The following is a 21,401-nucleotide window of genomic DNA, read 5'->3' as shown; positions in this document are numbered from 1 at the left end:
CATCTAAGTTAAATTTGTGTTCAGCATTCGCATATGTCAACAATGCAAATACGAATCCGTCACTACCTTGAAAACCACTTGGTGCTGGTGCGAGTGTGTATTAATGTTATTTCTTTATCTATCTCTCTACAAGTTTTTCCATGCAAGCGTACGTTTGTATGAGTGAATATGTGTTGTGCTCCCTTTGAGGCAAACAACTCCCCATGTGTGCGGGTGTATGCGAATTTGTTTGCACCTATCTTTGTGTGTTACTCAGAGGTCCCACCGCCCTCTGATACACAAACACAAACATTCACACACAAACAGTTAGAGCTTAATGAAGCAGAACTCAGCCTGGTGCCCATTAGCCTGATAATTAATAATTTCTCCCTGCCTCCTAACACACTTATCATCTTGCAGAGGAGGTTGTGTGTGCGTGCCAGTCTTTACGTGTGTGGGGTATGTGTCTGTTTGTGCCTGCCAGTGCTTGTGCACTTTGCCAGATAAGACATGTGGTTGGTAATGGTATACATATATGTGTACATCAGACTCCATTTGTGACTTTGTGATTTCTTAAATGTAAACAATTACATGCTCCTTTATAGAGGATTTTCATAACATATGGCTGTTTAAATATCATCAAGCATGCTAGTGTTTTGTCTTAGATGGTTGAAAGTTGATATTGTAGGGGATAAACATTTTCATGTGATAGATTGTATCAGAGTATATTCATCCAATGACTTAACACACACAGCACCGATGAAAGCTCTTAAATGCACACACATACACTCACACACACACACACACATGTTAGTTCAAATCCCAGCACTACTCCTTAGGTTGCATATATACCATCACTGTAGTGTCAGTATCTCAAGAGAAAGAAAGAGAAAAACAGACAGGGGCAAGTTCAAGACTTTAAATTATGTACCATGATGTTACGGGCAGGTATCCATTATGTGTCCTCTTCTTCTTTTTCCTTTGTTTCGTCAGCTATTCTAACTTCTGTGATCTAGATATTGTTGGAAACAGAGAGAGAGAGAGACACAGAGAGATACAGACAGAAGGGGAGAAGAGCAAAGGGAAAAGGAAAGGAAATGTAGAAAAAAAGGTCAGAGAGCAATGCTCCAGTTTGCTGCTCCTTTCCCCTCATTCAGCCAACTTCATTCCTCCCTTCTTTCTTTCCTTCGTTCCTTCTTCCCTTCCTTCATGTTTTCCCATATTCCCTTTGCTGCGCTCACTTTACCTCCATCCCCTCCTTCACCTCCCTTCTCTCTATCTCTGTGAATAGAACATCAAAAGGCTCTGAGTTAGATGGGGAGTGACAGTGTTTGCTATTGGTATGCAGGCAGACATGTCTGCTCCAAAGTGTTAGTCTAAAGGCCTCGGCTAAGTGTTTGTCAAGACTTAAAGCCATTGTTCTCGTCTCCTTTCCTCTCAGATCTCAGACCTCTCCCTTTTTCTCTCTCTCTATCTCCCTCTCTCGCTCCACTTTTGTAGTTTGATGGAGCATTTTACTGCTATGTGTGTGTGTGTGTGTGTATTGGGGAGGCCAAGATGAGACATTGAGAGAGGCTGTGCTGAGAGCATGTGTGCATATTGTGTGTTCAGGTTTATGGTTGTTTGGGCATTTTCACACTAATCAAAATCTATCTACTTACTGCTATCGGTGAAGACCAGATTCTAACATAAATAAAGTGAAACTCTTCTTATGTCAAGGTGATGGTAACATGTTTTTTTTCAGAGGCTCCATTTATGATCTAGATTTTATTAAAAAGCTTGTATAGTGACCGGATGACAACTCCTCATTACCTTTGATTTTGACAAAAACAATCTCACCACAAGGTCCACTCACTAGCTGGTCTGGTGTTTGTTTTTCTCAGCTGCTGTTTTCAAGGTCAAGAATGAACTTTCAATCTCAACTGCAAGTCAACAAGAAGTTGCTCAGAAGTGCTCAGAATAAAGACATTTAAACAAACATGCATTTCCATGATAACTGGGTAAACTCCGTCTGCTGAGGAAGATTGTGTGATAGGTTCGAAAGCTCCAGAACATTTGCTTGTGATGAGATTTTGTCAACTGCTTTTTCCAAGGTCAAAAATTATTGCATGTCACAAAAAGTAAGTTTCAAATGAGAAACAAGTCCTGCTGTCATAAACAATACATCAATACAATTGATTTACTGATTTACAATTAATTATTTTGTCTATAAAATGTCAGAAAAAATTTAAATGTCCATTATAATTTCTCAAAGCCTAAGTTTGTTTGTCTTGTCTGACCGACTGTCCAAAACCCAAATGTACTCAGCTTACTATCTAACAAGACTACAATAACCAGCATATATGCTCTTTAGAAGCTGGAACAAGTGAATTTTATCTTATTTAAGATCCCCTCTGGACATGTTCATATAGAAATACTCTGCATTGACTAATAATTTATGTCTGCCCTGGTTTTTTACAAAATAGTCTGATTATCTTGTTAAATTACAAATGACCTTTCCCTCATTGAAAAATCCATAATTTATGAATATGCAAATATTGTTCATTTGAAAAGTTAAACTTCTGGATAAAAAAAAGTCTTTTTCTCCACTGAAAAGTCCATTCTTAGTGGATGTGCACTGATGACCTCAAGTTTACTCCAAACTAGTTGTGATGTCCTAAGAACACGTTTAAACTAATATTTAAGGTGAGCTCAGAGAAACTTTCCCCCTTCAGCAGATGAAAACAGCCTTCTAGTGTCAAACTCTGCACATACATCATTCTGCACAGTGAAGCTCAAACATCCAACTGAAGGAACAAGAAGAAAAACACATTTTTGAGTGGCAGGGGGGCTTTAAATTATTAATCAATTATAAAAACTCTTGTACATCAACTATTTGTCAATCCATTATTTGATTAACCGTTTCAGAGTGACATTTCATCTCAGTAGGCTGACCTTTAGGAGATACAACCGCTCACGACAATACATCGAGAAGGCCTCATGTGTATTACATGTCAAAAAGGATGTACAAGTGGATCGGTCATAGCTGCATCTCTTTGACTATATATATCCATCCATCCATCCATCCATCCATCTATCCATTCCAGTGAAATGCCACTACTGACAGAGATTACATGCTTCACATTATAGCACACACCTCTCTGGGTGTAGTTTTACACACAGCAGCATGGTGTTTATACCGATATAATGCCCAGTTGTTTGCTGGGTCATTCTTCAGAATCTCAGACACTTCTCTGATATGTCAAGAGAGGAAGGAAACACTAGGTAAATAAATAAAAAAAAACATCAACACTGTGAAATACAGTAGGCTGGATGTAGGACACGTACGACAGTAATCGAACCACATATACACAAACAACTGACATTTTTTGTTGTACCATTAATAAAATATTGTGATACTTTCTTTAATTTCCACTCCCCCGTTTTCCATCCTCCTCCTATCCCTCCCCATCCTGCCCTCTGTCAGTCTCTCTTGACTCTCACCCTCACCCTCCTCCTTGTCTCAATCTCTCCCATCTTCCCTTGCGTGCTTCCCTCTGTCTCTCACTGTTAAACTTGGAGCATGCGTGTGTGTGTGTGTGTGTGTGTGTGTGTATAAACACCACATTCCTAACAGGGTTACACTCAAGGCCTGGAAACAAAAAGCAGCTCTTTCTTTGAAGTCCAACCCATCGTTCTATAGGGTGGAACTGTTAATCACTGATAACCCTGCAGCATCTCATCTCTCCCTCTCTCTCTGAATGTCTCACCCCCACTCTTCCATTGTTGCCCTCCTTCTTCTCTGTCTCTTCACCTCATACCTCTCTCCCTTTTTCTTATTGTCTTACTGTCTATTCCCTTCTGTCTGTCTTTTTCTCCCTCTCCCTCTTTTCATTGAGTCAGTTTTCACGAGAGACTTAGCATCCTGTAGTGGTGTTTGGCCTGATCACCACTGCTATATGTGTGTGTTGTGTTGGTAGGTACTGTCAGTGGTGTGGCAGTGAGCCTAGTGGTGCCAGTAAAGCAGATTATGAGCTGATTTTGGCGAAGGCGGCTGGTAATTCCTTTAAACCAAAAAAGCCGTTCCATTAGCCCCCCGCTGGTGTGCTGAAAAACAAGACACTGTAATGCTCCCAAAACACAAGAGAGAGCATGGCTAAACATACACACTCGCACACGGAGCTGACTGAAACTATGTCAATATCTAAGTAAGCACACTTGCCTTTATAACATTAAAACATGTTCAGTCAGCTACATGCCTATACTGTACACACAGTCACGCATACATTTACAATTTGCTTCCAAATACACACATACAGCACACAGGCACAATATTTAAACATCTAAAATCCAAACTAGGGCTGCAACTAAGGATTTTCACTGTCAATGAATCTATCAATCAGTTTCCTGATTAATTGCATATTTGTGAAAACGTCCATTATTTTCCCAGAATCCATGGTTACTCTTCAAAGTGTCTTGTTTTGTCCAACCAGCAGTCCAAATCCCAAAGATATTTGGTTTATTATGAAAACCAGAAATTAATCACATTTGAAAAGGTGGAACAAGTAAATTTTTGCCATTTTTGCATTGGAAATCATTTTAATGACTATTCAATTAGCAAAATTATTGCTGATTTATTTTCCTGTTGATCAACTAATCATCGCATCTCTAGTCATAACAGACATACATTCTTGGTTGGATCTGAGTCCATATGTGCAGACACACGAGTATAACATCTAAAATCTGAATATCATAGAAAATTCTGACTATGGAGTTGACAGAAACCAGTCAAAACAAACACATGTTTATCTTAAAGTTGGACGTTGCACAGTCAACGAGTTGTCATAGTAACACAACAAAACTGGCTAAGTGCCTTCATGACACTTGTATGTGCATTTTCTGATCTGCAGCCTCTACAGTTAAAGGATGGTTAAGTTCAGGCTTATGATATTTCTTGGTTAACGTTGGGGAGTTAATGTCGCCTTCATGGTTAAAAGAATCTAACAATAACTGTTGGTAGGGGACTGAATGAAAACTGCCGCCTCTAGTGTTGAAGCCATATGCTTCCTACGCCAATCACCTATTTTGATTCTGAGTAGCATCAGCACTATTAGCAGTTCCTCCTCATAACCTGAAGTCATTTTATGTGTTTGCATGATGCAGCTTTAAAAATTCAAGTTAATGTTTCAGTTGACTCGGTCGTGCAGATGGACAGAAGTAGGCACAATGACACACGGACAGCAGAGCAGACAAACTGGCAGACAGACAGACTGACAGAGTGGCAGGAAGACAAGCAGACGGTAGATTTGGGGTCTATGACCTAGTGCTATGGGATACATACAGAGACACACACAAACACACACACGCACCAGTTGGGATATCCAGACCTGCCACTGAACAGGATTACCTCTGTCATGGGAGGACTGGTATCCCCTCATCAGCACACTCACACACACACATACACATCACATCATAATGGTTCACTGGGCTAGCTGATAAGAATGTGTGTGCGTGTGTGCGTGTGTGTCGAGAAGTCTCTGATGGCAAGGATTAGAGACTCTTGACTCTCTCAGTCTCTCAGCGAAGAACTAACCAGCACCAACATGCTCAACACACACTCCCAGACAGACAGACAGACAGAAACACACACACATAAACAGAAGCTGTGGTACAGTACAGAGAGCTGCTTTGGATTTCACTTTACTGCTTGCTACAGCACATATTTGTCTCTCCAGAATGTTATATACAGTAAAAATCCAGTTGATTTGGTGAGGAGTGTGAGACACAGGCAGGTAATTTGTTATTTTCTGAGAATACAGTGAAAACAGTAATATTAATATAAGAACAATGACAGGCACCCTTAATAATCCTTTTTGAATGACAATAAACAAAAGAAGGAACAGCATGAAAATGAACAGGGCAACTAAATTAAAAAAAACAACAACTAAATAATATTATGATACAGTTTAATTTTGAATTAGAAATGTCCTCTACAAGTTTCTGGTAAGCTCCTCCATCTGTCCTCACAGTCTGGCTGTTCTAGTCTTGGCCACTCTTCTCTCCCTCTATTTTTAATGTTCCATCAAACAATAAAGTTGTTTTAGATACAAATAGGCATCTATGATACTGTAAATCCAAATTAAAATAATAAAGTCTTCCATAATCATAGGGATACGGTGAACATGAATGGTAAGAATCTGAATTCCTGTGGACAACCCTCAGCAGACGCACAGAAAATGAGATGGAGCGAGAGAGAAATTCAACGGTAGGAAAAATAGAAATGGGAATAGCATGTCAGAATGAGAGAGAGAGAGAGGACAAGATGAATGTTAGAGAAAGGGAGAAGGAGCACTTAACCCCTGGTTAGTGGGGTCAGGTCCCTATGGTAGTGGGGGAAGAAGGTCCCTGCACATACACACACACACACACACACACACACACGCACAGAAATAAAGACACATATAGAGGCACATATGCATATACACGGAATGATTTTCACGCACAGTGTCCATCTACATGCAGACACTTTTCTGTGGTTTCAATCCTTGTGGGGGACATCTGAACCTCAGAAGATCTCTCACCCTAGAAACCTCTCAGTCTACCTGTTTCTCTCTCTCTCTCTCCCTCTCTCACACATACACACACACACACACAAACACACACATACCCGAGGGACTATGATCTTGAAAAACAATTCTGTGACACATGCATCTCCCAAACCACTGGCTTTATTTTTTGAGGACTGACCAACATTTTAATGTGTGTGTGTGTGTGTGTGTGTGTGTGTAGTTGTATAAAAAGGTAGAGACAATACACAGTGAGACCGGACAGAGAGAAAGGAGAAAAGAGAGACAGAAGAATCATATTAATAGAGATGGAGAAAAAGGAGAGACAAAATGAAGCAGACGGAAAGAAAAAGAGAAACAGACAGATACACAGAGAGCAGAAAGAGAGAGCAAGTGAGTGCAACTCAAAGAGAGAGAGAGAGAGAGAGAGAGACAGAGAGAGAGAGAGAGAGAGAGAGAGAGAAAGCATCAATTATTTAGTGGCGGTAACGTGAAGCTTCCTTGGATCAGGCAAACTGCTGGCTCTTCCCCAGAGAAAAGAGAGAATGAATTAGGGTGAATTTATTAGACTGTGTGTGTATGTGTGTGTATGTGTGTGTGTCAATACAGTCCAGGCACCCACCTTGGTTTCTGCTGTTGTCTGAGTGCATAGCCAAATACACTCTCTCTCTCTCTCTCTCTCTCTCTCACACACACACACACACACACACACACACACACACACACACACAAACAGATCCTGAGAATCCCAAGCCTGTTTCCAGGTTCATTAATAAAACAGCAGCTCTTTATATGTGCTCTTCCCCTTGCTGTCTTGCCTTTCATCCTCTGTTTGTTCACACACACAGTGGGATTTTACTGTGCGTGTGTGTGTGTGTGTGTGTGTGTGTGTATGTGTAAACTCCGACTGGGATTTGGGGATGGCCCGACTGTTTGTTCATCAGTCAAACAATAGTCGGCCCCACAGTGGTACATATAAAAATCTGATCTCTCTTTCATCATGGGTAAAGGGGAACACCACTCAACTCAAGCTTTTCTAGGCTTTTGTAGGTAAATTCCCCCCGTTGATTTAGACCTCTGATTCACTGTTTTAGCTCTATCATATTCTTCTGTAAAAGGATATTTTGGAATAATATTTATAAAATTGTTTTTCGGGGGTTTGATCGATAATTAAACATAGAATAAGAATCCAATGTTTTGCTACTTGACCACCCTTCATTCATTCATTCAGTGATAAAGCAACACATTTTAATATTGTAGTATGTTTCGCTGGTTGTTGCTCAATATTCATAAAACATATGGTCAAATAGAAATATTCACATCATTACGCAAAGTAACAATTTTTATCATTACCTATTAGCCTGCAGATTATTTCATTGATTGAACGGATTCATTTAGTCCATAAAATGTCAGAAAATAGTGAAAAAATGCTGACCACAATTTCCCAAAGCTCACGTTGACATATTCAAATTGGTCGTTTTCTTCGAGCAACAGTCGGAAACCCAAAAATATACAGTTTATAATTCACATTTGAGAAGCTGACACCAGTGACTTTTCTGTTGAATAATTGATAAATAAGCTAATCAGTTCAGTTCTACACAGCATTGTTAATTGGTTAGTAGACTGAAAATGTCCACCCTCGCTCAAGATGCCTTCTGCACCCAGCTTCTTTACAAACACACAGACACACTCACTCACTCACAAAATTCAATCTTCCCATTACAATCAGTCCGACACCATGGAGCACCTGCTCTGCCATTAGACAGCCTTTTCAAGCATTTGGGAAGATTCCACTTGTACACTGAATGACCCCACACTTAGCTGGGTCACTGACAGGCACACTGTCTCCTACCCTTTAACCATCTTCATTTCCACTCCATTCTCTCTGTGTTCTCTCTCTCATACACACAAAGACACTACGTAAACATTTGAACAGCTCTGGACTAGAGAGGGATCACTGGTTTACCGAGATGGAAAAATACGAGTCAGAGAAAGACTTTCCTGGGTATTCTCCCTGTGTCTGACTGTCAGGCTGTCAACCTCTCTGTCTCACCTTTCCTCTTTTTCTCTGACACAACTTCACTCTTGCATCATACCCTATCTCCCAGTTACACCATCCAGATGTCTCACTTTCTGACAATCGTTAAAAATATTATTTTTTATTAGTCCCGTTATACAGAAGCCTGAAAGAATTCTTTTGTGTCAGTGTATTGTGTAATTTATTTGACTTCCAGTTTGGGTGAATGCTGAGTTGCTGATTTTGAAGCCTGTTATTCAAAATGTGTGTCAAATCTATCAAGTCACTCAGTCAGTCCATCTAATTTTATTGATTTCTAATTAAATTATGTGGAATGAGGGGCCTGAAACAACATATCCTCAGGATGCATAAATCTCTGTGCACTGCGGCTGTCGCTCTTTACCATTCAAACATGGGAAACAATTAAATATTCAATCTGTAATAATCTTACAAAATCTTACAGTATATAAGTGCAGCGGTCTGTGCCTTGTACTCCACTGGTGGCGTCCATAAAATGCACTGTCAGTCCGATCAAGTGCCTGCCCGGGTAGACTGTGAAACCGAATTGCCCTTCTGGGATAAATAAAGTTGTCTGAATGCCCAGTTGCTCTATCAGTAAACTGTGACAGCGTTCCCACTTTGTTGATTCAAAATAAGGGAAACTACCAAACCACACTGAACAGATCATCATGACATCATGACACCAAAACCAACTAAGAAGTAAAGTATAGAGGCATTTTGGACCACAGATGGAAAAAAAATCGATAAAAGTGTGGATGTTTGCAGTAACATTACCTCAACAACCAATCTGAAGTCACCTGTCAGCTTGTCACTCAAATGAGGCAGCTGAGGCAACGCAAATGAATAGAATGACCTCAATCCTAGAACGCACGTTGAGTTTTAGTTTAGTTCACATTCCTTCAAACTTTATTGTTTTTAAAAGTGACAGCCCTAATTAGCACGCAAGGCCCGACAATCATATTGCTTGAGGTGATAAAACCTTCAATGATTGCAGTGCAAAATCTTCTCCTTATATGTCTAGGTAGCTACTCTGGCTATTGTCGGCCATGCATGCTTCTGATCTCTCCTATTTATTACACATCGCACATTTAACACATCATGCATCACTTCCTGCATGTCAGAGGACTTTTCTGCTGTATAGATAGACTGAGGACCTTACATGCTGAAGTTCATAACAAGTAGATGCATCTTTAATCACTATTGAATTATGTCAGTTTCTTTACATTTATTGCTTTGTCTATGGAAGTTATACAGATGGACAGTCATGGTAATCCAATCTTTTTCTTACATCTCTGTTTGACTTCTTCCCTCAGTGCCTCTTCCAATCCATTTTCTCTTTCTTTAGCTTCCTCTTCCCTGTTCTGACTCTATTTCCCTCTTTATTTCTCTGTCTCATCATCATTTCTACCATCTCTACAGACCCAATGTCTTTCTCTCTACCTGTCTGTTTATTCCCTCTCTCTCCCTATGACTGTATTAGGAGCGTCAGCTGAATACCAAATATAAAACTGTATGTGATGTATGTAAGCCTCATGTTCGATTGTGTGTGTTTGTGTCTGTGTGTGTGCTTTTGTGGTAGTGTGAATTAGTGATTGTCTTAAGTCTGTGAATACATATGGCTGACTCAGTGATTCTGTCTCCAGCACAGCAGCTGCATCTTATCTGCACCGCTGTGACGCGTGTGTGTGTGTGTGTGTGTGTGTGTGTGTGTGGTATCTGGAATAGGAATCTTAACAGTTTTCCACATTAGAGAAGAGGAAACGTCAGAATGCTATTGTAAGAGATCCACTTCCTGTCCGATAAGCAAAAATCTCTCTCTCCTCCTCTCACTCTCAGACACACACATACACACGCACATGCACACACGCGCACACACACACACACACACACGCACACACGCACACACAGAAATCCTGACAAGCAAAATTTGCTTTCTATTTCTCTCTGTTCTCCCCCTCTCTATCTTTTTGTCATCGCTCTCCATCAGTCTCTGTTTCTCTCTCTTTCTCTAATAAGCAGAGGTTTGCTGCTAAGGGCAGACAGGGCAATGCAGATGAAAGAGGAGAGAAGACAAGCACTCAGAGAGAAAGACAGCAAGAAAGAGAGCAGTGATTGTATGAGTGAGAGAGCAAGAGCAAAATTGGAAAACAGAGTGGAAAGATCTTTTTTTGTCCCTTGAATGTCCGCACCGTGAATACAAACTGACAAGTACAGTTATAGAAATCACACTGCACTGTGGTTGGACAAGGAACTGAAGTGGTATACGGATGCATGCTTAAAACGCACTATGAAAACTTTTTCAGTCTTTACTAGTTTAAACCAAAAGAGGCAAATGAGACTGCAAAAAGATTTGCTTCCTATGTAGTGATTTTTAAATGCGCTGCAATAGTACAGCAGCAAATCAGCAGCAGGTTGCCACTGGTTGCTGACATGATGTGAGTGATGTAGTGTGCAGTTTTTTATTATGTGCCCTGTCTTGCTTGTCTAGTTTGTTTAGTGCTGCTCCGTAACAGTGTGTGTGTTTAAATTGTGACCTGCCAAGGAACTGCAGATGAAAATTTGCTTTAAGCTAACACAGTACATCAAACGATAGCACATATGCTTGTATTGTACCATTGTATCATATTGTACATGGTCCCTAACTAAATAAATAACAATGTGCTATTCATTTACAGATGGACAACAAATTCTCTCATGCCCTGCTTCCATACAGGGCATGAGAGGTAACTGGGCTTTACTACATCTCAACCCAGTTGATCCCCTCTGGGAGATTTTGGACCTTCTTGTTAAACAGCGCTCTCCACCATCATCATCAAAACACCTAATGAAGGAATATATTTTGGAAGAATGGTGTTTATCCATCCAGTAGAGTTCAGAGACTTGGAGAATCTATACCAAGGAGCACTGAAGCTGTTCTAGAGGCTTATGGTGGCCCAACATTTTATGGTGGTCAACCATTTCTATGTTTAATTGAGTGTATGAAGGCATCTGACATTTATTAAAGTTAGACATAGTTGAATCACAGTGCAAACAGAATTTTTTTTCTTATAAAACGTCACTGCATGTATCTCTCAGTCTGTCTATCCATCATGCTCACTTAAAGATTAGCACACTGCTGAAGGTCTAGGATGTCTTCTAAGTCAAACAAATGCCTGACTCCTCGTAGTATTTGTATTAAGCCTGAGTCCCAATTATCCAAATTTGGGTAATAGGTTAAAAAAGTTTATGAAACTTTTGCCTACTGAGGATTTCATATATGATTGGACAGGAGCGTCCAACCTTATAACTCACAACATAACAATTTACATCTTGTGAAGGGCTCATTGTATGGGTGGAATACAGTCAGTCAAAAATGTAAAATGCAAGTCTCCTTCAAAACAATCCATGGCACACTGTAGGGTCTGTGCAAAAATTGAAATGTGTTTATTTTACATGGCAATATGTATTTAAAATGACCAATGTGTTGTGACCCACATAGGTCTTCATCAGAGTCATTGTCAGCAGTAGTTTACAGACCAACAGTATATTGTGTTACACTAATGAGTTGAGAGAGAGGATGGTTCTCTATCAATGTGCAAGCCTACTGGTCAAAAACAAGGAAGTGATGTATCATCAATAGAAGGGAGAAGGAAGGAGGAGGGAAGAGAAAGGGGAGGGAAGGAACAGAAGGAGGGAGAAAAGAGAGAGGAGAGGAGAGAAGGGGTGAACTTACATGTTAAAAAGAAGATAGATATAACGTGGCTACCAAGTCAAGGCGGATATAATCATTTCCATATGTACACATGATAAATTCATCAATCTATAACCTGGTCCACATTTTTCTATTCATGATTACAAGCATCAATAGTTCCATATATTAAAATACAATTTTTTCATTATTCCTGAAATAATGCTTCACAAAAAGTCATTGAGACCAACAGTTTAATTGTCTTAATTTATACCATTTATTTGTGATAACTGACACATTTGTCCAAAGTTTGATGAAACCACAGAAATTACTCTAATAACTTTAATAAATAACCTTGTACAGCTGGCTGTATTGCAGTTAGCTAAGCATTTCAACTTAGCTAAACACTCTTCTGTATTCTTCACCCCCTCATTCACTTTTTCCTCTATCTTTTCATTCTTGTCTTTTTTTGTCTATGAACCCCCTATTTCTTTCCCTTGTCTCTTCTTTTCATCTCCACTCAAATCTCCCTTCCTCACCCTTAGCTTTTCTCCTTACCATTACATGGCCTCTTTCTCTGTCCCATTTCCCCATTTACTCCATCCATCTTACTCTTTCCCCACCCTCTTCCCTTTTCTTATGCTTTCCTTAAAACCAACTCTCCTTCCTCTCCTTAAAATTCACCAATCAAATTAACCCCATCATCTTCAATTCTGTGTCTCCCTCCTATCTTTCTCCTCCTACTCTTCCAGCTGACCTGAGTTGACCCTAAGTGTTAATCGTCATGGTAACTGTGAACTGCATTGTCCCCCTCGGGTCCATGGACTATCGTGTGTGTCTGCAGTCCACACAAATTGCCTCAACATGACACCCACTCCAACATTCCTCCGTATCTCTGGAGTAAAGACCAGGGCCTCTAGTTTAACGGTGTTAAAGTGGTGCAATTGGCCACTAACACCCCAGTATGTTTTCACTAAGGCAAGAAAAAATATGCTTTTAGGGCCCTACATTACTGCCACATTGACGGTGGTGTTGGTAATGTGGCTAAGCCTAGGGACACTCTATGTACTCTATGCAAAATAAATGGGGAGAGATTTGTTTGCCACCAGGTGCAAATAGTTAGTCAAAGTTGACCACTGTGCAGAATATTCATTCATCCATATACACCCACATCAAGAACAAACCCACGCAAAGTACAGTGCTACAGGGAAACTAGTATCAGCCACCCTGATCATTGTACAGGCACATGGCTGTCTTTATGTGTCTTACCGGTAGCCTACTGTGAACCACAGCACTAGACTCTGTGAACATTATAGCTATATGCTCTGGACCAGAAAATAAGCAGTTATTGTGTGTGTGTATGTGAGTGTATGTGTGGGTATGGGTGAAGGGGTGGGGGTTACATGTATTTGCCTGTGGGTCACAGTAGGCCCATCTGTTGTAAACCAAACTGAATCAAACACACAGCTAGAAAAATTCTCCCACAAACCTGACCTCACTATACCCCTGCTCTCTGTCTCCCTCTCATACACACATACACACACAATATATATATATAAACTGTATATACACTATAGGCTGTGTGTGTCTGCTTTCCAAAGTTTTTCTGTCAGCCTGTGATATAATGCTAGTGGGCTTTTCTCTAGTAGTTTTACTGTGCCTTCTCTTACTAAGGGCAACAGTGGTTAAAATATATCTATATACATACAGTAGTCCTTATCTAGTATCGTACCCAAGCTAAGTACTCATTAAACAACACAAAAGCAAAGCAAAGATGAAAAGGATACAATAATCAACTACCAGACCTCTGCACAGGCTACAAGACTAAAAGCCCAGGCAGGCCCTGTCCATGGTGCTTGAGAGTCTGTGTGGATGCAATGACAAACTTCAACAGCCCTGACTATAAAACAGAAACATTCAAGATAACAAGGTTATACAGTATATTTAAGTGGAAACTGCACAGTGTTCATACAAGCAGCCACAGCAAGCTATTTTGCCATTACCAATAAAATAATAATCATAATTAAATGGAGGTTTCTAAACAAAATGACATAGTGCTTTAAAATAAACAGCACAGAGAGAAAAAATAAAATCATACTAACATAATGAGACAGGTAAGGCTGTATTTGACTTAAAGTCACTATCTTTTCATGGCAGTAAATGTTCAATAAAAGTTGTTTCACACTGAAGTCCAGGTTGCCAAGTTTTTCTAATGGGTTCAGATCTTCCATTATATTCCATTTTTAGTCAATAATTATTTTAAGTAGTTTGTCTTTCATCAAATTTCCTGGTGTCTGCCCACTGTTAGATAACGTTACTTGGACAAGCACAGTAACATTAGCATCCTGGTTGTTTCACTTAAATGACGTTGCTCACTTTCTGACTTCTGTTCACATTTTCCCTCAGAGGTACTACCACCCACATTTTCTCAGCAGTTTGAAGTTGATATTTTTTAGTCAGGGCCAGGAGATGTAACCAACTTCACCTGGCTTCCACTCAGTAGATGACGTGATGCGATTACCTCTGTGACAGCAGACTGACACCACGCATTGCAATCTAGACAGGTGCTGTTTCACTGGTTTGAAATAACTCAATGTAAATGGGGAAGCGATAACACAACAAAAACACAATGGCTGAAGGGACCCTCAGTTCATGCTGAATGGCATCCTGATACTCTACATCTACAGTGACTATAACATTGCTTTAGGTCATTGAGTCAAATAAACTTTAACTAACTATTCTGGCAAATAACTTTTTCTGGATTCACAATATTTTTCTCTTTAACTCACTGCATTAATTTTCTTTCAGAAAGCAGCAATCATTCGTACTTTCTGTAAAGTTCAAACAAATGTCTTAGAGAGAAGTGAGAGGGATTTAGAGTAGAGAGGCGGAGGTGAATTAAGAAAAGAAATGAGGTATGTACTCTGTTTTCTGTCTGTGTTTGTGTTCTATATCCTGAGACAGGAAAAAGTTATGAATATGCATAAAGCAGTTGACATGCCTGACTTGTGTTACTGCTGCGAAACAACTGCACCAGACAAATGCTTTCTCCCTCTCCCGTTCTCTCAGGAACAAGGGAGTGAGGGAGAGAAGAAGAGCAATCTCATGGGAATACTTTTCTTTTTCACACTGTGGATGAAAAACCAACACACTAATGATGCAGACACACATGCATAGAAGCGCAAAGCCATGGTAGTGCGTACACAAGCAGACACAAGAAGATACAAATATATACACCCAACGACACGCACACACATACAAAAGATAATACACCCGACAAAACTGTATGCAAACACTTTTTCTTTTCAAAGTGTATTTCAGCATGTATGCCCTCCTTTCCAACTCATTTAGAGTTAGTTGTTAGCTAACTGAGGGGCTAGATATGTGGACTACATACAATCTGACATTAAAGCAGAGATCCATGCTAAAACTGAATTTTTATGTTACCCGTATTATCTATCTTGGTCTAAATTTTGAGTCATGAACAAGTTGTTCCTCAAGTGAGACGTCAGAAAACTGAGGCTCTAATCTCCCATCATACAGTAATATTTTGGAGACAGATAACAATTTGCATTATCCATTTTTACTACACATAACATTAACAAGAAAAATGACGAGACCATTACTAAATTAAAGCATCTGCTGATAAAAAGAACGATGAGAAATGTGACTTCAGCTCTTCATTAAGACAAGGAAAAGTGCAGAAAATATGATCTCAGCAAAGACTGTGCTGAAAAAAATAAGAAAGAGAGATATGGAGCAGTGGGGGTGTCTCTCAAGGGAAAACCCAGAATCCAGTTTTACAAAGAAAAAGACCCTAGACAAAACAACATACAGAAATACTGTATATAAACATACTGACGTTAATACAGTGTCCAATTTCAGTCCTGATTAAACAACACTGGCTCTAGCTAACAGTCATGCAAATTAAGTTTTTTGGGTGACTGAAGTGGTACAGTATGAGTATTCATGGATGGTGGATCACATGGAACATGACCCCAGCACGTCATCAAATTAGACAATAAAGAAAATGATTTTTCCGTTAGCAATTTTGAAAATATATACTGTGATGTGAGTAAGTCTTCCTGGTTCAAAGGATATGATACATAGAACATAAATTACTAAAAAATGATTAGTAAGCACCAGTGGCGGCTGGTGACTTGAAAAATTGGGGAGGATAGGAGGAAAACCAAACTACCGCATCATTTTATTTTACATTAGTTGGCTACTTATTTCTACCTTCTCATGTTCAAGTTAGGTCTGTGATATGACGATATTAGATTGTGAATGATTAAAATGTCTCCATGATCTGCCTTTACAGAGAAATTGTTAGTATGGTGCTACAGTGCACATTGTATCAGTTCAGCTCCATGACAGAGCTTGGTCTGCTAGCGGGACACTTACAGGTAACAGCACCAGCATGGTGAGCGCCTCGTACCACATCTCCAATCTGCTGGATATGACCTCCAGTGACAAGGATCTGAGTTTACAGCAGAGAAAACTATCTGTTCTGTTCACATCAGGAGCCCAAACTGTTTGTTTTTAATGGTAAATTCTACGAAAACAGCAAGCAGCGGCGCTTGTTTTGGGCCTCACTGTTAGCCTGCCACCTGTCTGAGCATCGTAACGTTGCCAGCTCACCAGTTAGCTCACAGATTTGCTGCTTGTTAGCCTTGTTTGTTAAATCTACGGCAGTTTTAATGTCCTGCTAGAAAGCTCACCTGCTGCACATCATGTTAAACTGACAGCTGGGCTATAAGCCTGCTAACTGGTAGCACTAACCTCTGTCATCCTGCAAGCTAGCATGATGTCAGCTCTAGTGTACTATGTTGGTGCCTTTTTTTTTTTAATGGTGCACATCCTGCTAGTTATCCGAAACAACACACTAGTGCTTCTATAAAACATCAACTGTTTGCTTTTCAGCAGTGAAGTCTGTATGTACTGGTTGGTGTACTATTGGTTTCCCACTGCATTATCCATTTTAAACAAGGCCAAATAGACTGTCTACTTTTCAATGCAGCTTTGCACACCTGCTCTTACTCATTTATGGAATTGTTTATGTTTTAATGTAATTTTATGTGAGTCTTCCATGGGTGTATGTTTTTATGGTATATGTGAGCCCCTAACCTAAGACAAATTTCTATCATGTGATTGACAATTAAGTTTTTTGAATCTTAAATCTTGAGAATTGTTCAATAACTTGCAAAATAGTCTTAAAAACCAACATGAAAAAGAATCATGATAAGATTGTGAATCATGATCCTGCCTGAAAAAAATCATGATATGACACTTTTGCCATATCACCCACCCCTAGTTCAAGTTATGTTATGTTCTTATGTTCAAATGCAGGGTTGTGCAGAGACAAGAACAAGATTTTAAAACACCGTACACCAATATAATTTACAGCAGTTGATATATAGCAATCCATATTCAAACAGTAACATGGAATATTACAACAAACCACATCATTCTATCTCATTGTATTGTCTCCCACCCGATCGGAGTGGTCAATTTTATATGCCATTCACTAAATCAATTTGCTTTCAAAAACAAAAACCCCTGAGTGGTGAAAAGGCTGCTTTTTTACAGACATTTAGCATATATATAAATCTGATACAGGTACAGATCAGTGCTATTCACTGATCTAAAAGTGTAGGTTCACATCAAAAAGTATTAATGCATGTATCAAATACATGACTTACTTACAGTAAAAAATAGCCTACCAAGCGGACAGTGTTAACAATGTTGTAAGTATTTAAAAATTCCTAATTCTTGTTACTTTAAGCTTATTACTCAATATACGACTCAGCTTAAAAACGAACAAGAATAAATAAATTCTCATAACCGAGCAGCCAGACCTCCTACACACTCATCCATAAATCACACAACATCAACAGGTGACTGAACAACCACTCAATTAAAAACTGGAAAACTACCTACAGCACAATATATGATCTCTTTGCAACATTCTTGTTAAGGAGATAAATTCACACAACAGCCACAGAGACATTTAACCATCAAAGATGAAATTAGTGACTAAAGAGACAGAGAGAGAGGGAGAGAGAGAGAGAGAGAGAGAGAGAGAGAGAGAGAGAGAGAGAGAGAGAGAGAAGCTGTATCTGACTCACGTTATCTGATGTCTTCTTTCTTTCATGGAGATGAAGAATCCATGTCATAACGTCCCACTGCATTTGTTGCTGTTCGGTCATCTTGTTTGTTTGTTAACAGAACTTTGTTGCTGCAGGTTAACCAGTCATTAGCAACAATGACAAACGAGCTAACTCTCCCGCTTGTTTCATTTCATTTAAGTTGTTAACTTTCTATTGTTGAGAGGAGTTCACTTCAGAGCAGCAGCATGTCACGCCACCATAGTCTCGCCGTCTCCATCCGCTCCCTGGCAGTGTCCTGCCGCTGCTGTACCCCCCAGTCCAAATCCATTCTCCTGTTAGCTTAACAGTCCTCCACAGTCCTTCAGGGCAGCTACAACTATTGCGTTGGCTAACGGAAGTAGCTATCTACTGCACAATTAAAAAAAAGGCAAATGTCTATCTGAAAAAAGCAAATTTGGACTCTGCTGAAACATCTAAATAAAATGTAATTTGTGGTGATGTGTTTAAAAATACTTTGCAATTTGCATGTTATAATTTCTTTTCTAATATGCTACCATATCAAATATGAATCTATCTATTGCTTTACTGCCAGTTTGTCACACTCACGTATAAATGCAGTGGTAGAGGAAATTATCAATGACCAACGTGATGTCAATATTGTATTCTGATTGTTGATTGGTTAGGGAGGACGTCCTACGTTGGAACGTCATTTTACGTGTTTTGGCCAATAACAGATTAGCATGAAAAAAAGTACATAAAATTGCCTTAAGGAGGACAGCAGGAGTCCATCCTCCTCTGCCCCCCCCCCACCACTTACACACACTGCTCTTTCCCCTCTTGCCTGCCCTGCAAGATGTTGCTGTTGAAGCATTTCAATCAGAATTTCAGTAATGGATTTTTTTTTCAAAGAAGAGAGAAAAAATATTTTATAAATTAAACTGAGAGTTGGTAATGGTTTATTTAAACCAATTACTCTTTTTAATATTTTAATCTCCCTCTTGCCTCTCAAAAAAAGAGGAGGAGCAACCTCCTCTGCCTCCAGTACACCAGCCGGTACAGCCTGGGAATGACACAAAGACCAAATTATTTATCAGTTTATATGATTAGGTCTTTAACCATTTGACATAGTGACTATTGCCGAGATAAGCAACTTGAAAACTGATTAATTGATGGTTCCTTAGATAATTATTGACTTCTCTTTAATAGGGAATACATTGATTTTAGGGCTAACTAGCTTTTTAATGAATATTAGCAGCTGAACCATTACTAACACATTACTGTAAATCTATACATTTTTACATCCTTGCTGCATATCATATAATATTGAACATGATTTTCCAAATGCAACGCTGCACCATTGGCTATCTTCAAATGACAAAAAAGTTTAAACTCAAAAAAATAAAAAACTGAAAGAAGAATTCAGAAGTCACAGTCTGAAAACAACTTTTAGATTTTTCCAACTAATGGTTGATGGTAGAAACAAGTTAAAGATGAATGAAGTGCCTGACTTTGCCTGAATGAAGTGTTTGTCTTGTCTGACTTTGGGTGTTGAAAATAATGAGTTTAAAAAAAAAAAACTGAAACTGCTTTTTGCATCATGAAATATAATGGGACAAGAAAAGGGAGAGGACAGGAGACACAATGAGGAGATGGTGTTGAGAGAGGTGGCTGAAGGGAGGAAAAAGAAAACAGAACAGGAGGTGGTACAGAGGGGATTTAGGGAGAGGAATATGGAAGAAGGGGTGAGGGAAGACGAGGGAGGTGAGCGAGGTCAGACAGCGGGAGGAAGCTAATGTCTTTATTTCCTGGTGAGGTGGGACCTTGCATTTACCCCTGAGGTCAGTGGTCATGGACAGGGTCACTGGGGGTGCTGTGAGGGGGGTATCTCAATACAGAAGAAGAGAGAGAATATCTATATAACAAAAAGAAGTGGAGGGAACAAGAGCAAGAGACAGAGTAATGGGGGGTGTGGGGGAGGAGAGAAAAAGAAAGAAGAGGGAGACCTAGTTTCAGTCAGGAGGGGAACGTGCAAAGGTGGAAAGGTTGTGAGAGGTTGAGGTGAGAGTACTCAAGGGAGAGAGGAAGAAACACACACACACACACAAACACACACATACTGTACACATGGAATAATTCCTGCTCTGGACGATGACTGCATCTCTGGTGTGTGGTTCATGTCTGAGGATATGTTTCTGTCTTTGTGTGTGCATCTGCATTTGTCTGCACATTGTACAGTATGTGTGTGTGTGTGTGTGTGTTTTCTTTATGTAAGTATTATGTGAGAATGTGTATTTCCCTCTCTCTAGAGGCCCCACCAACGCAGCTGACAGATAAATACAAACTGATTGAATGTATGACTCTTTCTCTGGAGTATTGTTAGCAGTTATCCCCTTGAACCGCTTGACTTACTGCCTTTCATTGATGTAAATCGCATTTGTCAAATACGATGCGATAAATTTTCAGTCTCCTCCGGTCTCTCCGGCTTTCTGGCTTTTATTCTGACATGTAACTGCATAACCAGCAATCATATGAATTAGCTTTGACAAACATGGTAAGATACTACAGAGATTAAATCTCAGTCTTTATTGTTCCTCGAGGGTATTGTTACACATTTAGACTTATTTAACTGCACAACTCGGTGCCTTGTATAAACTCATCTAGACAATCAACACTAATGTAAATATACACATTTGATGAACAGATAATTTGACGTTTTTGTTGCTTTCTTTTAGCATCATTGTTTGATGCCTATTTGTGGAAGTGGCAGCAGCACTGGTGTTTGTGTGTGTGTGAATAAAGTATTCCCCTGGACCCTCTTCTTCTGTCAGATTTGATGCTGACAGTGGTCTCTTCCAGCTAATTAATGACAGCTTTGAAACTAGGACTCCCCACCGTAGATCTAGCTCACACACACACACACACACACACACACACACACACACACACACACACTATAGGCTATAGGCTAGCCTTTTTATAGATCTCCGTCCCTGTCGTATGTTTTTAGTTTGGTCTGTTTCTCACTGTGCTGTGTTTTATGTTGTAATTCATTTTGCTTTATT

General features: G+C 39.6%; 1 protein-coding gene across 2 annotated transcripts in view; it reads right to left on the bottom strand.

Moving 5' to 3' along the window:
- Window positions 1-21,401, bottom strand: part of esrrga (estrogen-related receptor gamma a) — a 165,203-nt gene that overhangs the window by 122,124 nt on the left and 21,678 nt on the right. Inside the window, exon 3 of one of the 2 annotated variants that reach the window (XM_044346136.1) lies at window positions 911-991. The exons of the other annotated variant lie outside the window; for it this stretch is intronic. The gene's annotated coding sequence lies outside the window, so the exon portion shown is untranslated. The remainder of the gene's footprint in view (window positions 1-910; window positions 992-21,401) is intronic. 2 annotated transcript variants of the gene reach the window in all.

The sequence above is a fragment of the Thunnus albacares genome, chromosome 1 (genome assembly GCF_914725855.1).
Source record: "Thunnus albacares chromosome 1, fThuAlb1.1, whole genome shotgun sequence".
Taxonomy (NCBI): Eukaryota; Metazoa; Chordata; class Actinopteri; order Scombriformes; family Scombridae; genus Thunnus; species Thunnus albacares.
Note: the sequence above shows the minus strand (reverse complement) of the source record. Positions and strands in the feature narration are given on the sequence as shown.